Source organism: Piliocolobus tephrosceles, chromosome 6, assembly GCF_002776525.5.
Source record: "Piliocolobus tephrosceles isolate RC106 chromosome 6, ASM277652v3, whole genome shotgun sequence".
Lineage (NCBI taxonomy): Eukaryota > Metazoa > Chordata > Mammalia > Primates > Cercopithecidae > Piliocolobus > Piliocolobus tephrosceles.
The window spans coordinates 106,429,436-106,449,069 of record NC_045439.1 but is presented as its reverse complement, the minus strand read 5'-3'; the positions used below and the strand labels follow the sequence as shown (position 1 = coordinate 106,449,069).

Sequence of the window (19,634 nt, the reverse complement as noted above, 5' to 3'; positions counted from 1 at the left end):
CCACCAGCTGCCTGATACATTAGGTCACCTTTTACAGGAGTTGACACAGCAACCCACGCCACAAAAATCTTCACATAGCAAGAAGGAAAGGTACAAAAAGAATTATGTTAAAACAATAACATACATTTGTGTGTACATGGGGATATTTAAAATATTATATAATCACAAGAAAGACCAGATATTTCTTGCTTTGCCCTTGGGTGACCAATAAATTTAAAGACTGTTTTATATCCCAAAAATAAAAAAGAGACTTGATAGAAGTAACAGTGCTCAGTACTTGCAACCCAAGTCAATTTATACAAATCTTGTGTAAATTCAAGGGGGAGTATTCATTTTAGGGCGAAGTTATTCAAGACAAAAGACAGACGTGTCTTCAGTGAGAGAATTGTCTGCTGTCAGATGATTTCTTGCTTATGTGCATAAAGATTTTGGACTTATAAACTTTCTGGGTTTTCTGGTAGCCAGATTCACCACCGCCTCCTCACTTTTTCTGCTTGCCTTCATTGCTGTTGATCTTCAGATCAACAAAGGGAGGCACTTTGAAACCAAATGACAGAGCAACTTGAGGCAAATTTAAGTTACTAACATTAAAGATCTGTTTCAGAGAATGGAAATTATAGGCTTGTGTGTATGACTTATATGCTTCCGGGGCTGACTTATGAAGAAAGTAGTTCTTTTCAATCAATTTCTCAAGCTGAGACTGAATTTCAGAAATTTTAGACCAGGAAAAATCAAATTCACTTAATGGAACCTTGGATTGTTTCAAGTAGTGAAGGAACCCCATTTCTTCTGGTCACAAAATGAGCAAGGCATGCCCTCTCTCATTTAGACCTCTGGCTGTTCTGCTTACATGATGAATATATTCCTTAAGGTCATCCAGAGGGTCATGCTGAACAATCCAGTCAACTTCAGGAATGTCCAGTCCTCTTGCTGCCACATCTGTACACAATAAAGTGTTCCTGAATCTGTGTTGCAGAACTGGAAGAATGTGGTTATACACTTATTTTGCTTTTGCTTTCCATGAACGGCCAAGGTGAGCAAATTCTTGTAGTTTAGCAACTCATAGTGGTATTTCACAGACATACAAGATGAAAAGAAGACCATAACCTTCTTCTTTCGGCTCTTCTTAAGGACTGTAAAGGGCAGAAGGAAGCTTTTTTCAGAGGCACAAACACCGTATCCCTGCTCAAGATCATCCACTATTGCATTAGCCTTATCATCATCAATGCCAACATACAATGGCTCCTTTTTTCAGAGAAATCCTTGCTAGGTCTTCAACTTTTTGAGTTTGGGTGGCAGAGAAGAGCATAGCCTGTCTGCGTGTTGACAAAAGTTTAATAATTTGCTTTAATTCCTCTTCAAACCCAGCATCCAAGATTTGATCAGCTTCATCAATAACCAGACACTGTAGGTTTTTATACATAAACCCTGGTGTATTCTGCATATGGTCAAGCAGACGGCTTGGTGTGGCCACAATGATGTTGATTCCATTAGCAAGTTTCTGTGCTTCAGCAGGTCTGTTACCGCCACCCGTTATCAACCCACTGGTATGCACGTGGTGAGTCATTAGCTCCTTACGAATGGCTAGTTCTCTAGTAGGAGAGAGAGTAAGGACCCCCGTTCTATTCGTGGGCATGAACTTTAACTTAACAATAAGTTCAACTGCAGGGATGAGAAAAGCCAAGGTTTACCACTGCCTGTTTTTGCAGCTGCTAGAAGATCTCTGCCTTCCAGGAGTGGTCTGATACTTTTATGCTGAATTAAAGTCGTGTTCGTAAAGCCCATTTCTTTTATTGCCTTCAAAGTGTTTTCATTGACAAGATTAGATAGAGAAGCAAATGAAGCATCCTCAAAAGCTCCTGTTAGTCCCAGGGGCAGGCTGGGCACCTCACTGTCATCTTCCTCATTATCTGGCTTCTCCACATTATTTTCTGTTTCTTTGGCAGTCTTGACACTTTCTTCTTTAGATTCCCCTTTGTTTTCAGTTTTTGCCTTATTTTTCTATCAGGCCCAGCATCATTCACCATTTTTCTCTTTTTCTTCTTCTTTTTCTTTTTTGATTCTGAATTGAGAGACTGCATTGCTGTCTCTCCATTTGTTAATACAGTGGATTTCTGGGGAGATTTTTGAACTTGTACATTTTTCACTGTTTCTTGAGACACATCTCCATCTTGAGCTTCTGATAACCCCACATTCACAGAATGTTTTGATTTTTTTAACCTTTCCACCTCCCATTGTTTCTTCAGACACATCTCCATTTTGAGTTTCTGATAGGGTCAGATTTGAGGCCCCTGGCAACTTTAGGTTCTGGTGTGCATTTTGAGGTTTCGCTTCTCGATCTTCTTGCCCAGGAGTTTCATCAGCAGGTGAGACATGCTGTCCATGAATTGCCTAGACCGCAGTGCCACACAGTACAGCAACTCAGCTCTAGGGGCTGACATTGCACACAGTTTCTTAATACCTCACTCTCATTCAGGGAGTCACTAACCAAAGGCAACACTAGAACAGATTGTGCATTTTTATTTTCAGGATGTTCCCATCATCCTGACCAAGTTCACTAAGTTATAGGGCAAGACAGATCTTAATTTTCTACACGAGAAGTGCTCAGAGACTAGGGTGGGGGCAGGTAGGGGACTTGCCAAATCTCCACAGCAAGCAAATAATTTGTGCTTTCATTGTCCATTTATCTGGGTTGTCTTGGAGACACTGATGAAACTCTAGAGGGACTGTTGAGGACTCCCCAGCCAAGCTGTGGCTGCTGCTTTAGAGAAAAGCAGCCTACTCCATTCACATGCCAAAGGCATTTAGATAGAGTGCTATTATTCAAAGTATCAGCTTTTTCCTTTGAGCTTTGTTTACCTTATCACCATGCCCCGCCACACACACACATAAACTCCCCAAATCATAGGCTCTCAGATTCAGACGAGGCCCTTAAGATGAAGAGAACAGCTATCCGTGGTTTTAGTACACTCTCTAATGTAACCTCCAGATTGGGAATGCTAACATTTATAGGGTTCCTGATAGATGCCAGGCATTTAATGCATATACATATACTGTATTGATATTATTGTATATCCTTACAACTACTTAGCTCAATCTTCCCCTCCTTTCTGTGGACAAGAAAACTGGGAGTCAGAAACATCCTATGGCTTCCACAAGGCACACAGTTAGTAAGCATTAGAATGAGATACAAACACAGAGAAACTCCAAGGTCTGTGTTCCTTCACTAAGTCTGAGACCCCACTGCCCACCAAGGGGCTGAGTGAAAATCGCTGTCCTTGAAGGTTTTGCCCATTGGCTGTGTGCCTGGCTCCAGGAGGCCTCAGAGCTCTGGGGGAATTACTGTTATTCAGGCCAGTCCTCCAGGAGTGAGGATGGATCCAGGTGTCTCCCCATGATGAGCACTTCTCCCTGCAGGGTGAGGACAGCAGAGTGTGAGGTGAGGGGAGATAGCCACCAATACATGCAGATGGTACATGCAGTTGATTATCTGGTGGCTGCAAAAGTGGGAGAGAAATAGCTTTGTCTTTTGAGATCTATGATTCTGAAGTGTGTACCTGAAAAAGCTGCTCATCTCTGTTCCTCGGCTTCTGAGAGGAGAGTCTTTTTAGGAGGAAGACAGATAGGTTTGTACAGGATGGACTGGGAACACCTCCTGCCCTCCGTGCCTGCACCTCTGACTACCAGAGCCACAAATACCTATCATTTTCCTTCCCTCCCTCCCTTCCTTCCTTCCTGCCTGCCTTCCTTCCTTCCTTCCCTCCCTCCCTTCCTCCCTCCTTGCTTCCTTCCTTCCTTCCCTCTCTCCCTCCTCTCTTCCTTCCTTTCTTTTTCTTTTTCCATCCTTCCTTCCTTTCTTCCTTCCTTCTTTCTCTCTCACTCTTTCTTTCTCTTTCTTCTTTTTTGTTTTGTTCTTTCCTCTTTCTCCCCATTTCACACAGCATCGCATTGGAGGACAAATTCCAGTGAACTTGGAATCTACAAGTCTGGGTTCAGGTGTAGTTTTAAGATTCACCATTGGGGTGATCTTCGCTAAGTTACTGCAGCTTCTTGAGTCTCAGTCACCTCCCTTCCGGAAGGAGGATTACAATGACCACGGCACCCAGTGGTAATTATTGAACTAGAGGAGGAAGTACTCTGGAACCATAGAGGCTTTGAAACACAAGGGACGATTATTCCCTCAGTGGAAGGAAAGGGAATTACCACAGTCCCAGGCTTATTTCAGGGGTTCTCTGAACATGCTCAAACATTATCTCACACAGTCCAGGAGCCTGGCCTGCTGTGAGGGCTTGAAAAGACGTCGCCTGAGGCTTTCATTTACCGTTTAGTCATGAAGAGGGAGGACAGGACCTGGGAACACTGTTTTGGGTAGTAGTATTGAAAGACTTCCATTCATCTTGTGTGGACAGAAACACATTAGATAAGTTATTAAACTAAATAAATGTAAGTAATGATACATCCATTCAGTAAGTTACCATGCAGCTATAGAAAATGATGTTGTAGAATATTTAATGACAGAGGAAGGTCATCCCAATATTTTTAAGTGAAATAAGCTGGTCACAAAACAGAATATACATTATAATCCTTTTGCAAACAACATAAGCTTACATGGGGAAGGATATATCCCAACCTGTTTGCTTTTGCTATCTCTAGTCAATAGAACTGTGAGCGAATGTTATTTCTTTCTGCTTGTTGGTATTTTTTTCAGTTTTCTACAATACAGATATATTGCCTTTTTAATAAAAATATTTTTAACATAAATAAGTTCAAAGAAGTCCAAACCAGCTTATTCACTCGTTTCTCATATCCAGAGCTTTGTGCTCAGCCCAATTACCTTCTTTCGGTTTATCCACTCTCTAGCGGCTACGTGGCTGCATGTCTTGTAAATAAACAACATTCTTACCCATGAATTCTAAGAGATCCAGCCCTATCTTGGTGTCTGCTGGGAAGTAAATCACTCCCCTGGAAATCACTATCTGCAGACAGTTCGTACATAGGCAGCGTCAACAACTCTACACAGGGCTGGTTTTGAAGGCTGGTAGAAATTCTCAGCCACATTTATAATGCACATATGGATAGATTTCCATGGGAGCAAAGGTGATTAGTAATCATTCTTTACAATGCACATATTTGTGCATGCATAGGTATTTACACTTGGCAAATTATGAATTCACAGTGGCTATTAATATAGATGTAATCTACATAGAGTGATGGAAGTGGAGTTTAGAAGAAGGCAAGTGGACTGAGAATAAAATACTTGCTCTGGCTATCCTCTGCAACTTGTTCAAGGCCAGTTAGCTGCACGTATCTCAGTTTACTCAGCCATGTGGGAGCCATGCTTGGTTTGGTGATGTCAGCAAAAACCTTTAAATGAGACAGAGCTGAGTTTGAATCCCAGCTATGTGCCTTGGTGGTTATGTTGCCTTAGGCAACTTACTTATCTTTGTGAATCTTGGTTTTCCTCTCTGCCCAATAGGCAATAGGGCCTACCTCATGAGGTGTTATGCCTGGCATATAGGAAGTCTTCTGCAAATGACAGGGAGAATACCCTGGGAATTGCATCTTTCACTGGAATGGAAGATAATTGGGTTCTTTTCATTGCCTCATTGAAGTTCTACAGAGTGCTGCGCAGGCACAGTGTTGAAGTATCAGCAACAAAATGCATTGCATCACCTGGTATGCACCTCCCACGAAAGCATCTCGGTTGGGCGTGGCGGCTCATGCCTGTAATCCCAGAACTTTGGGAGGGCGAGCTGGGCGGATCACCTGAGGTCAGGAGTTTGAGACCAGTCTGACCAAAATGGTAAAACCTGTCTTGAATAAAAATACAAAAATTAGCCGGGTGTGGTGGCAGGCACCTGTAGTCCCAGCTACTCAGGAGACTGAGACAGGAGAATTGCTTGAACCTGGGAGGTGGAGGTTGCAGTGAGCTGAGATCATGCCATTGCACTCCAGCCTGGGCGACAGAGCGAGACTCATATCTTCAGCAGCATCAAGCAACAACCTGCTGTGGAGCTATGCTTGATAATGAAGCTTCCTCTTTCCAGCAATGAAATTTTAAATGCTGACAATTCTAGAGAAAAATATTTCTAAAATATACTTTATAATAATTACCCATTATCCTGACTTTTTAAGCTATATATGCTGACTTGCAGGTAACCATTCATTGGTGTCCCAGCTCTCCATTATTATGCCATGGGGTGGCAGCCCCCTACCTGTGCTAGAGTATGTAACCCCTCCCTTCCCAGGCTCTAGTTGTTTCTTTTGTTGCTATTGCATCTACCTTGAAAAGTGCTCCTCTCACCTTCTAGCTGCAATAAAATCAGTGCTATAGGATTATCTAGTACAAACTCCCTTTTTGAGAAATAAGAAGCAAATTTGGAGAGGTGAAAAGATACAATGAAGATAAGGTCTCAAGGTATTTGATTGACTATGGATTAGGGAACTGAGTAAAAATGCTTAATAGTAATTGCATGGTAAATAAAAATCAATAAAGATCATTGTGAAAGTTTTCTAAAAGAATCACGTGGCTGGAGTCCAGCCACTGTACAGCACTTCCTTTTCAGAGACCCTCAGAAATGTTTTCTGTACACCCTTGGGATCAAGAGGACTGGGAAACTGACCTCCAGATAAAATAATTTGTCTATACGCACGTGTGTGCGCGCGCACACACACACGCACATTCTATATATGTACACACAGATACACACCCATACACAAACAGAGGGTGAGACTGGGTACCTATGCAGGCTGGCTCAACAAAATAAGCCCTATTTAACCCCTATTGGCTTAAACGGGTTTTGTTTTTAAACGATGCACTTTGAGGTAACCCGCAGGAGGAGATCTGTGCACTGAATGTGTTAAAGGCCTTGAGAGATCTACACCAGAGAGTAGTCAAATCCTTATTCTCATTTCCTGCCTGTTCCTGCAGCAACTGCTTTGAATGCCTATTGGAGAAACACGCCTTTCTCCCCAATACCACAGAATGCCTGTTAGCAAAGGAACAAATACGGAAACTTTAACAGCATCTCAAGAGTGTTCCCCCTTTGCTCCTCACCAACTACTGACAATCAATGTAAAAGTAATCCTAGTTTTTATTTGAAGCTATCTTGGCTTTAAAAGAACCTTCCAGAAATGATTGATGTGATGAATTAAACCCATAGGTAACCCCTGATATCTGCTTTGAATAGCAACAAATTCCTAACAATATCTTCAACGCCTTCAACAAGGAAATCTAATCTCTGAACTCCTAAAGGTCAAGATTTGCTGTCTGGTAGCACGGCTCAAGAGTAAATGCTCCCTAATGCCGTGCTAGGCAATTGCTTTGCACTCCAGACAATGTCAATTTTGTCCAAGTAGCTGCAGATGTGTCTAGCATTAAGTCAGAATGGTGTCAAGGGCCCTTCTTGAACACCGGCTGATTCTCAGAGAAACTGGTCCTAAAGCCCTAGTCTATTACAGTCCATGCCCAAAAGACAGACATTTAGAGCTTAAAGGAGGATGGAGAATAAAGCTGCATTAGATTTTTTAATGTTTCTGAATCAGGAGACCCAGGGGAAGAAATTCTCCCGTGATCCAAATGTCCTTCCCTCCCCCCTCCCCACCAGCAGCTCTTTGGATTTCCTGATTAAGGTGCTGCACAGTATCTATGAAGGCCTACCCTTGAGCTACTTTCCTGATAAACCATTCATCACTGTTCTGGCCCATTCTAGCTATGGAAAAGCTATAACAGACTAATGAACTCATTAAATTAAGAAATGTATGTTACAGGAAGTAATGTGCCAAGAGAAGGCGTGGGGGTAGGGTGGAGGGAGCAGAGATTGAACCAACCTCTAAGCAGAGTACTCAACATAATGAAGTCTGCAAATGCATCAGCCCCTTAATCCCCAGTCCTGCAAGGAAGACAGTCCTCCACCCCCCCCCCCCCCCCCCCCCCACCGACAACTCTGCTTCTTTCGTTTAACGTGACCCCACCCCCGCTTTTTAAAACAGGAAAACATTACAACTGATTTGAAGGCATACTTAAACTAGAAGATCTGGATGGAGGTATTTTGGTTTTAAAAATTAATAAGCACCAGAGGAAGGTATTTTGCTTTTTAAAATTGAAAGGGAGTATACACCAAATAATATTTCTCATGTCGCACTGGGAAACCCATTCACCATTTCCCACCTATCTCCCACCAGTAGTAGCTCTGCTACTTTAAAACAACTGATTTTTAATTCCTCCTGAGTTCTCTTCATCTGCTGTAAGCCTTAAAATAAGAAAAAAGTCTACCTGGAGCACGTTGCCATGAGTTCCATAAGCATGCCTTGCCAGACTGTAGATGAAATAATTCTTAAGACAGGGAAATCAGAATGTTGTTTTCTTCTGTGTCAAATAAAAGACTGTGTTGTCTTTGGCAGCACATCTCACATTTTCACTTGGCAGCACTCATAACCCGGAAGGACGGAACATGCCACATAGTATCCTAACCTCTCCCGAGTCTCCTCCTTGGCAACAGATGAGTAACAAGTGGCAGAAGTTACCACTGATTCACTCTGGACGGTCTCTGCTGAAAACCATAATGCATTTCACAGATGCAATGTCATTTGTTCTGTGAAATCGACAAAGGAGACAAGCCTCGTTTTTCTGCTTCAGGAAATATAGAAAATCCAGGGTTTGATTGTCTTCTTTACCTCTCCTTTGATTGCAGCATGCTTTTGGTCCTTCTTTACTGCCAATAACTTGCACTGGATGTCAAGTATCACCTGGGAGGAACACTAATTTAAAGCAGGGTTGAAAACTCCAGAATCCAGGCAGGCAACACAAGTGACCGGAAAGAGCAGGCATAACACAACAGGGAGTGTGGAACTGGCTGAGCTGGAGGCAGTAGCTCTTCAGCTTGAGCCAAGTGTTGCCGTGTAGAAATGCTTGTTTGTATTGCTGGGTCATCTAATTTTTTTAAGAGAAGAGAGAAATTGAATTTTATTGTGGGTGAAATTTCCAAATTGTTGAATATTGGCTCAATTTTTTTAAAACATGATATAGGCAAATAAAACTTGGCTGCTTAACAGATCTAGCCCTTGGAATGCCAGATGTGATCCCTGTTTTAAACTCATTTACAGCTCAGCTCAAATGGGAAGTCGCCTGGTTGATCAGAAATGTTGGTGGGGAGGTCAGGAGTGTTGCAGAGACAGCATGAGATCTGCCTATAATTGGATGGGCCAACTGGAGGAAAATCCAGCCTGCATGTTGAGTAAATCCCAGGATTCGATGTAAGGGAATGAGTCCAAAGGCCTCTTTTTCTAAAATTGGGGAGATGACGGTAACTAGTGCCAAAACAGGTCTAAAACCAGCAGACGTAGATAAAGAGGCTAAGTAGGCGAATAGTGAGTGCAGATTGCTCAAGGTCTAAACCAGGGATGCTAAATTGGATTCCTCACACCTGCCAAGTCCAATTGACTAAGCTGATAGCTGTCAGGAAGACAGGGAGGCTGAAAGAAAAGCATACTAAGGATAGAGGAGTCTTGAGTGCAGTTCTCTTGCCAACCCTGGTCTGAAAAAGCCCAAGATTTGAGGGACTGCCATACAGTTAGCTCTCACCCAAGCAGGCAGGGGTTCCAGGTCTGCATACAAGACAGCAACATAAACACTGGCCTGCTTTGTATCTTTAAGTCATGTTTATAGAGATTCTATAGGCTACATCAGAATTTGAACTTACATCACGCATTTGGAAACAACAAAGAACATTTATCATACTGGAGAAAAGAGTTTAAAATACAGATTCTAAAGTGAATGACTCAGTATTAAAAGAAAAATATCAAGTGATAACATGTATGAGAACCTATCTGCCCGCACTTGGCCCTTAACATTTAAATATTAGGGCCAGGCGTGGTGACTCACACCTGTAATCCCACCACTTTGGGAGGCTGAGGTGGGTGGATCACAAGATCAGGAGTTCGAGACCAGCCTGGCCAATATGGTGAAATCCTGTCTCTACTAAAAAAATACAAAGAATTAGCCAGGCTTGGTGGCAGGCCCTTGTAATCCCAGCTACATGATGAGGCTGAGACAGGAGAATCACTTGAACCTGGGAGGTAGAGGTTGCAGTAAGCCAAGATCGCACCACTGTACTCCACCTTGGGTGATAGGGTGAGACTCTGTCTCAAAAAAAAAAAAAAAAATTAAAAAATATTAGGATTACATGAGCCTTGTTTCCACTGTTTGAAAATCCACTGAAGTGTATGCAGTAGTATGCTACTCAAATTCCCCTTCAAGACCTAGCAATTCACTTTCCCAGCTGCTGGGAGTGTTGGCTACGGATGGCTCACAGCTGAGTCCTCTCCAGAAACTGTCAGCCACAGACTCCTTGGGGCAGCCCCCATTCAGAAGAGGTCAAAGGAGGCTATAACCTCCTTACCTCAATTGGGACAATGCTGAAGGACCATCCATGTTCCAAAGCTCCCAAAAGATCACCACATGGCAGTTTACCTTTCTCCTTTGCCCAGTTCGATCTCCTTCATTCCCTATTCTGTACATAAATCTGAGTCTCAGAATCTGTTTCCTGGGAAACTGACCTACAACAAAGACCTAATTGAAATGTAGGCATGTAATAGAATACCAAAGATTCTGTATGTCAGGCTAAGTTTAAATGACTTTCACAATGATGAAATAAAATTGCAGATTTAGGGAAGCAAGCAAGAAATTATGTGAAGTTTAATGAAAACATTTCCATTTGTCGATAACATTTAGCTTTACCTATGTGTAGGGGCATGTACGTCATTTTGATTTGTCTAGGATGCTGCCCTGTTTATTTGGGGGACTTCTCTGTGCTCCAGTTATGAGAGCTGAAGAGCAAGTGCCAATTGTGATGTCCAGCTTTCTGCAGGCAGGAGTAGGCAAGTGAACATGGTCTGGTCATACCCTGTCTATTCAGATTAGGCCAAGAGAAGGGCATGTGACAAAGACCGAGCTAATTAGAGCCATTTCATGAGATTTAATAGAACACGCCAGGAAAGACAGACTATTTTTTTCCGTCTTACATCATGAGCTATTATAATGTAAGCCTCGAGTGCCTAGGTAACTATGGACCTCAATGCCAATCTACAGTGGAAGAGAGTAAGGCCCCCTCCATCGGGAGAAGCAGAGCCAAGAGATAAAGAAAGAAAAAGATGGCAATGCTGTTTATGCTCTTGGGTCCTACTGTGTTTGAAGTCAAAACCAAACTTGGACATCTCAGTTACATGAACCACAACCATTTTTCCATTTTGCATAAGCTACGTTGAGTTGGGGCATCCATCACTTGAGACTGAAAAATTCCTGACTCTTTCACTGCACTAATCATTCAGTCAGAGACAGATTAAAACAAAGATAAATAATAACCGTATGGGAGAAGAGCAAGACAGAGGTCCCTAGCATCAGGAGCCGAGAACTCTGCTAAATTTCCACAAAGTAATACAGTCATGAAACAGAGAGGATGCATTCTGGGGGAACTTCTTTGTCAAAAAAACAAATCTAGAAGCAGAATTAATATAGGCAGAATATAGGATAGATAGAATAGAGACAGAAATAAAATGGGGTTTGCAACGTAAAAAAAATCAGCTGATGACCCCTGAAAATGAAAACAAATGGGAAAATAAAAATTGCACCTGGTATTATTAGAGTAGAGCAAACAATGTTGAGTTAAGGTCAGGAGAGATGGAGGAGGGAGGCCTGATCTGGGCTCAGGCAGAGAAGTCTGATGGTGGGGAGGCAGTACGGGGCCTGGCAGTCTGGAGGAAGGGATTGGCTGACTCACGTTAGTGCAGGGGGCTTCCAGGTCAAGGAGGAAGCAGGCGATTGGTTTACGCACATCCCACAATTCCTAAGCAGCGGCTGATTAGCTGTGAAGCTAACAAAGATTAAGCTTTGAGGGCCCTTACTTGCAAAATCCCTTCCAAGATCCTGTGAGGGGCTCTTGCAATTTGTTCCCATGGTCGTGTGTGCTTGTAACATTTGCATAACAAGTGGTTAAGTCGCTGTCTCTTTCTAACCTAATTTTCCCTGTTTCCTACTGCCCCTCATGGTGTGTGGTGTTAAAGTGGTCATTAGCATCTTGGGGAATCCAGCTAAAAGGAAGTTGATTTGGAGATCCATTTAAGTTGGGTTCTGTGGATCATATTAATGTAGTTCATGATCTCTTCTATGTAGAGTTAAGATATTGCTTGCCATCCTGGTATACGGATGTCTTCCAGGAATGCTACTACCCAGGAATGCTAATGCTACTATTACTCACTTTGCTGGCTTATAAAGATGCAGAGCAAGAGGTGCTTGAGCAAGGCCAGGCACAGTGGCTCACGCCTGTAATCCCAGCACTTTGGGAGGCTGAGGTGGGTGGATCACTCGAGGTCAGGAGTTTGAGACCAGCTTGGCCAACATGGTGAAACCCCATCTCTATGAAAAATACAAAAATTAGCCAGGCTTGGTGGCGTGCACCTGTAATCCCAGCTACTCATGAGGCTGAAGCAGGAGAATCACTTGAGCCCAGGAAGCAGAGGTTGCAGTGAACCAAGATCAAGCCACTGCACTCCAGCCTGGGTGACAGAGCAAGACTCTGTCTCAAATAAATAAATAAACAAACAAAACAATACTAAAAATCGATGTGATGTTATCAATTATAATTTATAAAGATGAAAAAATTTTCTGAATAGACAATAAGTGAAATTCTTTTTATCAACCATATTAAAGACTGAATTATCTCTGAGGTTTCTATATAGAAAATATTACAAAATTGTCACTTGAGAAGGCAATGAAAATGTATGCAGCTGGCACATATTGGGGAGAAAATACAGAAACACATCAAGCAGATAATGATGAGCTTAATCAATGTGATGCTTGTGGTTTTTGTTGGTATTTAAAATTTTGTTGCTTATTTTTATTTATATTGTCATTCTAAATAAATGCAGTTGATCCTTGAAAAACACAGCTTTGAATTGTGCAGACCCACTTATAAGTGTTTTTCAATAAATGTATTGGAAAATTTTTTGGAGATTTGCGACAATTTGAAAAAACTCACAGATGGACCACTACTCCCGAGACAGCAGATCAACCTCTCCTCTCCCTCCTCCTCAGCCTACTCAACAAGAAGACAATTAGGATGAAGCCCTTTATGATGATCATAATCCACTTTCATTTAATGAATAGTAAATACATTTTCTCCTCCTTATGATTTTCTTAACATTTTCTTTTCTCTAAATTACTTTATTGTAAGAATACAGTATATAATACATATACAAAATACACGTTAATTGACTGTTTATGTCATTGGTCAAGAATAAGCCATTAGTAGTTAAGTTTCTGGGGAGTCAAAAGTTATACATGGATTTTTTTTATTACACAGGGGTGGACACTGTTCAAAGGTTAGCCGTATACCCATTCATGCCTAATTCTGTATCTGTAATTTTGTGTTTTTTCACAGGGCCCTTCCCCTTCCCCACCCCACCCCACCCAAGAATGTGTAAGCTTCCTTCAAGCCCCACAAAATCTGCCCCTGGGGTTGGACTTCCTCCACTGGACAAGGGGCAAAGGTCAGAGGGGAAGCGACCTTGAACCAACCCTCCTGGCCCCACCCAGGGACCCTGGCAAGGAACTAAATTTTTGTAATCTGCATTAATAATCAGTTGATGAGGTTTTTTTTTGTTTTTGTTTGTTTGTTTGTTTTTTGAAATGGAATCTCACTCTGTGACCCAGGCTGGAGAACAGTGGCAAAATCTTGGCTCACTGCAACCTACACCCCCCGGGTTCCAGCAATTCTTGTGTCTCAGTCATCCTAGTAGCTAGGATCACAGGTGTGTGTCACCACACTCAGCTGATTTTTGTATTTTTAGTAGAGGTGGAGTTTCACTATATTGGTCAGGCTGGTCTCAAACTCCCGACCTCAAGTAATCCACCTGCCTGGGCCTCCCAAAGTGCAGGGATTACAGGTGTGAGCCACTGCACCGGGCCAGTTGATGAGTCTTCATGCTAGTTTGCTTCCTGAAACATCTTTCTACCAATTTGCTGAAATCTAGCTGGTGCCTGGGATTACTTTAACAGGGGTGAGTCTTATTTTTCTCCAATTCAGCTTAAACTGCAAGTGCTTAGTTTAGTTAAACCTTCAGGATAAATTAGGTTGGTTTTTCCCTGGTATTGCAGTATGGGGCAGGGGAGGACTTGGGGGAGGGGGACAGAAGGATCTGGAGGATAGGGAAGAGGAAGAGATTGACAAGGGAGCAGGAAGGAGGAGGAACAAGAACGAGGACCCTCCCCACCTATGGGATATGGAAAGGTGCAGAAAAGCAAAGCATGGGAACAGAGAGCAGCCTCCCACGTGAGCAGCTCTTGTTTGTTTTCCTCCAGGAGACGTGCCAAACAGTGGCTGTGCACTGAAGGTTGCCGGCAAGCCGCTACCAGTCCGGCCAGCTCATGCTGCAAGATTTATAAAGTGTTTTTGAGCCCAGCCCCATATCCTATAAAGAAGGCTTATTCCCTGGGGATTCGTTAATCAAGGAGCACTGTACAAACACCACTTCCTGTGGGATGTTAATAGTGTCTGTAAGCAGGAGAGAGAGTGAGAGCAGGGAATCATTGTTTAGCAGAGAGAGAAATGAGCTCACAGCTGAAAAAGAGAACTCGCCTTGATGTAGAAAAGATTCCTTTGTTAACAAGTGAATAATAAGCAACTTACATAAGCATTTTGAAATTTGAAAAGTGGATGCTGTAGTTAACTAAAAAGTAAATACTTTCTTCAAGTGCCTAGGCTGCTGGTTGTTGAAGTTTTTTGGGATGAGGGAGCAAGCTGCTATGCCTGATCCCAGCCCGAGAACCAACTTTGGCTGTTTATTTACACGAGGTGTTTGTTTATGTGGCTTATTATGGCTGAAGGAGAAAAAAATGGGACTTTAAAAAAATGTGTTTCTTTTGGTACACAGGCAAGAGAGCGGAGAGAAATGCAGACAATGGTGTGCCAATTTTTCCCCAACCCACTCCCCTGGCTTTCGGCCCTAGTGGGAGGAGTGGGGCCAGAAGTGAAAGGAGCTGTTTCCAGGAAAGACGGTGTGAAGCTCTCAGCAGAGGCAATGCTGTGGGAGGCCTGGGAGACAAAGAAAAGTGCAGAGTTGGGGAGAGGAGAAATCTGTCAGGTCTGGGAGGATCGGGGAGGAATGCCCTGGCACAGATGTCGGAATTCTCAAGGTGCACTGTCAGCAGAGTGGCACTTACATGTAGCTGTGCCATTAGGATATTGACAAGGAGTCCGAGCAGTGGAACAGGAGAGGAGAGAAGGCCTTGTGGCAACTGAGCGGACAGAATCATGAGCCAGACTCCACACTGACCAAGTGGTCTCTTTGTCCTCATCCCCCTTGACCCATCCCCTAATCTAGATCCTGCCATTTCTAAGGCCACGAAAAAAGAAATTCTCAAGGAAAAGAAGAGAAGAGGCCGTATGTCTCCCAAGCCTAAGACTAATTGCTTCTGCATTCCACTTGAAGAACAGAAGGCACACTACTTGGAGGCAGCTCTGGGTCCTCATGTCACACCAGTAACAACATCGGAAACAATCTGGCAATTCGAGGCAATGAGACCAGGACTCTCGGAGCCTAAATACAAAGAGAGAATCCAGTGAGATGTATTTTAACAGGGAGACTCCCCTCTCAATGTCTACACTTATCAGTTCAGGTTGCTAGAACAAATGACCATAGATTAAGTAGCTTAAACCACAAACACTTATTCTGAAGGCTAGGAAGTTCAAGATCAGAGTGTCAGCAGATCTGGTGTCCGGTGGTGATCTTCTTCCTGGTTTGCAGTTGCCATTTCTTTGTTATGTCCTCACATGGCAAAAACCAGCTGGACGCAAGAAAATTTTTGCAATGTATGCATCTGACAAACGCCTAATATCCAGAATCCACAAGGAACTTAAACAAATTTACAAGAAACAACAACAACAACAACAACAACTGCGTCAAAGAGTGGGTAAAGGATGTGAACAGACACTTCTCAAAAGAAGATATTTATGCAGCCAACAAACATATAAAAAAAAAAGCTCATCATCACTGGTCATTAGAGAAATGCAAACCAAAACAACAATGAGATACCATCTCACACCAGTTAGAATGGCGGTCATTAAAAAGTCTGGAAACAACAGATCCTGGCAAGGATGTGGAGAAATAGGAACACTTTTACACTGTTGGTGGGAGTATAAATTAGTTCAACCATTGTGGAAGACAGTGTGGCGATTCCTCAAGGATCTAGAACCAGAAATACCATTTGACCCAGCAATCCCATTATTGGGTATATACCCAAAGGATTATAAATCATTCTACTATAAAGACACATGCACATGTATGTTTATTACAGCACTATTTACAATAGCAAAGACTTGGAACCAACCCAAATGCCCATCAGTGATAGACTGGATAAAGAAAATATGGCACATATACACCATGGAGTACTATGCAGTCATAAAAAAGGATGAGTCCATGTCCTTTGTCAGGACATGGATGAAGCTGGAAACTGTCATCCTCGGCAAACTAACACAGGAACAGAAAACCAAATATTGCATGTTCTCACTCATAAGTGGGAGTTGAACAGTGAGAACACATGGACCCAGGGTGGGGAACATCACACACTGAGGCCTGTCAGGGGGTGGGGAGAAAGGGGAGGGGGAGCATTAAGACAAATACGTAATACATGCAGGGCTTAAAACCTAGGTGATAGGTTGATGGGTGCAGCAAACCACCATGGCACATGTTTATCTATGTAACAAACCTGCACATTCAGCACATGTATCCCAGAATTTAGAGTAAAATTTAAAAAAATAACAACAACAAGTGGACATGGGAATGGGACCAGCCCCTCTTGGAGCACATGGACTGAAAGGGGAGATGGTTCCTCAAAGGAAAACCAGGAGGTACTATCAAAACATGAGAGGAAAAAGCTGCACAAGTAAAAACAGGTATGTACTATAATTATTAGATATAAGATCTAAAAATGAGCAGAAAGGGTAGGCTTGAAGGGGAAAGGAATTACCAAAAATATTCACAATGGCCATTTGGAAGAGAGAGGAGTATTCTACAGCTATTTCGTGGAAGCATAAAGAGTTACATTATGGGCCAGCAATGTTCACTTAAGTCCCAGGTCTCATATGGCATCTACTGGCAAACAAAATTGCCTTCTTCTTCAACTGCATCTCTCCCCCACTGACTGTCTGCATGAGTCATGGGCTGTCTACTCGGATCATGACAATCAAGGTGTCTGCCATGCCATTGTCACCTGCTAGCTAGGATTTCCCTATTTCCAGTCCCCTAAACAAAGAGGCAGTGCTGGACTCTTTCTTGTCCAGGGGTGGACGCAGACTGGACAAGAAATAAGAATATGACAGAAAGGTGGTTCATCTGTGAGCTGGCAGGTAATCCCATGAAGCACCTGGGAGGCAACAGTAATGAACCAAACTGATCCGACTGGGAAAATGGAAAAGTGTGTAGCTCCTAAGGCAACCTCTATTCTTGGTGGCTTTCTCCTTTCAGTACTATTCCAGTCCACATGCTTCCTTACACTAACTGCCACCACCTTTTTGCTTGGGTCTTAGGAAGGGCTATGGTTTGAATGTTTGAGTCAAACAAACATTGACACAATGTTTGACAGCAAATTCATATGTTGACATACTAGTCTTGAAGGTGATTGATATGGGTTGGCTGTGTCCTCACCCAAATCTCATCTTGAATTGTAGCTCCCATAATTCCCATATGTCATGGGAGAGATCTGGTGGGAGGTAATTGAATCATGGGGTGGGTCTTTCCCCTGCTGTTCTCATGATAGTGAATAAGTCTCATGAGACCTGATGGTTTTATAAACGGGAGTTCCCCTATACAAGCCTTCTTGCCTGCTGCCATGTAAGATGTGCATTTGGTCTTCCTTCACCTTCTGTGATGACTGTGAGGCTTCCCCAGCCATGTGGAACTGTGAGTTTATTAAACCTCTTTCCTTTATAAATTGCCCAGTCTTGAGTATGTCTTTATTAGCAGCGTGACAACAGACTAATACAGTGATGGTATAGAAAGCAGGGCATCTTTGGGAGGTGATCAGGTCATAAAGGCAGGATTCTCATGAATGGAATTAGTGCCCTTATAAAAGAGACCCTAGAGAGCTAGCTAGCCCCTTCCACCTCGAGCGGACACAACTACCAGAGGACACCTATGAACCAGACAGCAGGCTCTCATCAGACAGCACATCTCCTGGAATTCTGGTCTTGGACTTTCCAGCCTGCAGAACTGCGAGAAATTAATTACTATCGTTTATAAGTCACACCATTTATGGTATTTTGTTATAGCATTCTGAACAGACTAAGAAGGGACGTTTTGTAACTTCAGTTTAAACCTAATTGCAGAGCAGAGCAACAGTTCTCCATACCTTGGGGACAGAAGCTTCAGTTGTCCCAAATCCTGTTTGGTGACAGGCAAAGTCACACACAGCAGTCCAGAGTGGGACACGAGTGCAGTTAAACTCTCAAGGTTGTTTTCAGGAAACATGGATACTCAGGATGGCAGCCAACATGGTGCACATACACAGTGGGTGTTTTGTGCTCTGTCCGAAGAGCGAACTCTCTCCAGGGTAGGAGAACAGCCCAGAATGCCCGAGAGGGTGGAAGGGAAAAGAGATCAGGATACCCAGCAGCACACAGCCTTTACTAAGAAAGGGATCCAAGACAATGGCTTCTTAAAAATATCACAGCGAAAGCAGGATGTAAAAGTGCTTCAGGCCTCCTACCTTTGCCCAGGAACATGGGTGTCCTTCTAGGGGAGGGGAAAGCTGTGGATAAGAACCACTATAATAAATTAGAGAGAAAGTCATAGCTCCCAGCCGTATAATATATGAATTTCCTCCACTTGTCAGCTTGTCAAAATGGAGTCCTGATTCCTCTCTGTCAATGTCAAGCCTTTCCTGCCTAGTTAACATTTTTAGGTGGAAGCAGGAAGAAGTGAGAGTGGCATTTGATAAGTGCTGGGGGAGTATTGCTTTAGAAAAGCACATTAACCCTTTTTGCCTGTTCCAGCTCCTGTGGGGGAGATAGAACAGGTGGGCTTAATTGGCACTGAACAAAGTCCCTGAAATTCCCTAGAAAGCTATGGAACCAGATGTCACACTCTGGCGCTAAGTGTTAAAGAGGCATCCTTGTAACAAGCCCAGGGAAAGGTGGATGGCAGATTTGTTTTAATGAAACTAAGCTTCTGCCCTTGCTTTACAGGCATTTTAGGACACCTTTACCCAGAAAAAGTGACAGTATAGTCCTTGCTGTAGAAGTTCACAATTTAAATTGTAAGTGTACCACATAAGGGTTAAAATGAAGTTTAAAGCATCTTGTCAAAACAGTAATATCTATCAGAGTTATTCCCCCTCCCTATGTTCTCTCTCACATTTATCTTTTTTATATATAGAGAGATGGGCTCCCACTATGTTGCCCAGGCTGGCCTAGATCTCCTGGGCTCAAGCAATCCTCCTGCCTAGGCTTCCCAAAGTGCTGGGATTACAGGCATTAGCCATGCACCCAGCCCTCTCTCACATTTTGTGGGCTTTAAGGTTAGTTCATGTTTTCCTATGTCATCATGGAATAATCACTTTACCAGGAGACAAAAGTACTGGA

The 19,634-nt window shown here is 42.9% G+C and overlaps 1 pseudogene; it reads right to left on the bottom strand.

The window, feature by feature from the left end:
* Window positions 1-373: 373 nt before the first annotated feature.
* On the bottom strand, window positions 374-2,375 carry LOC111553660 (annotated as a pseudogene).
* Window positions 2,376-19,634: the final 17,259 nt, after the last annotated feature.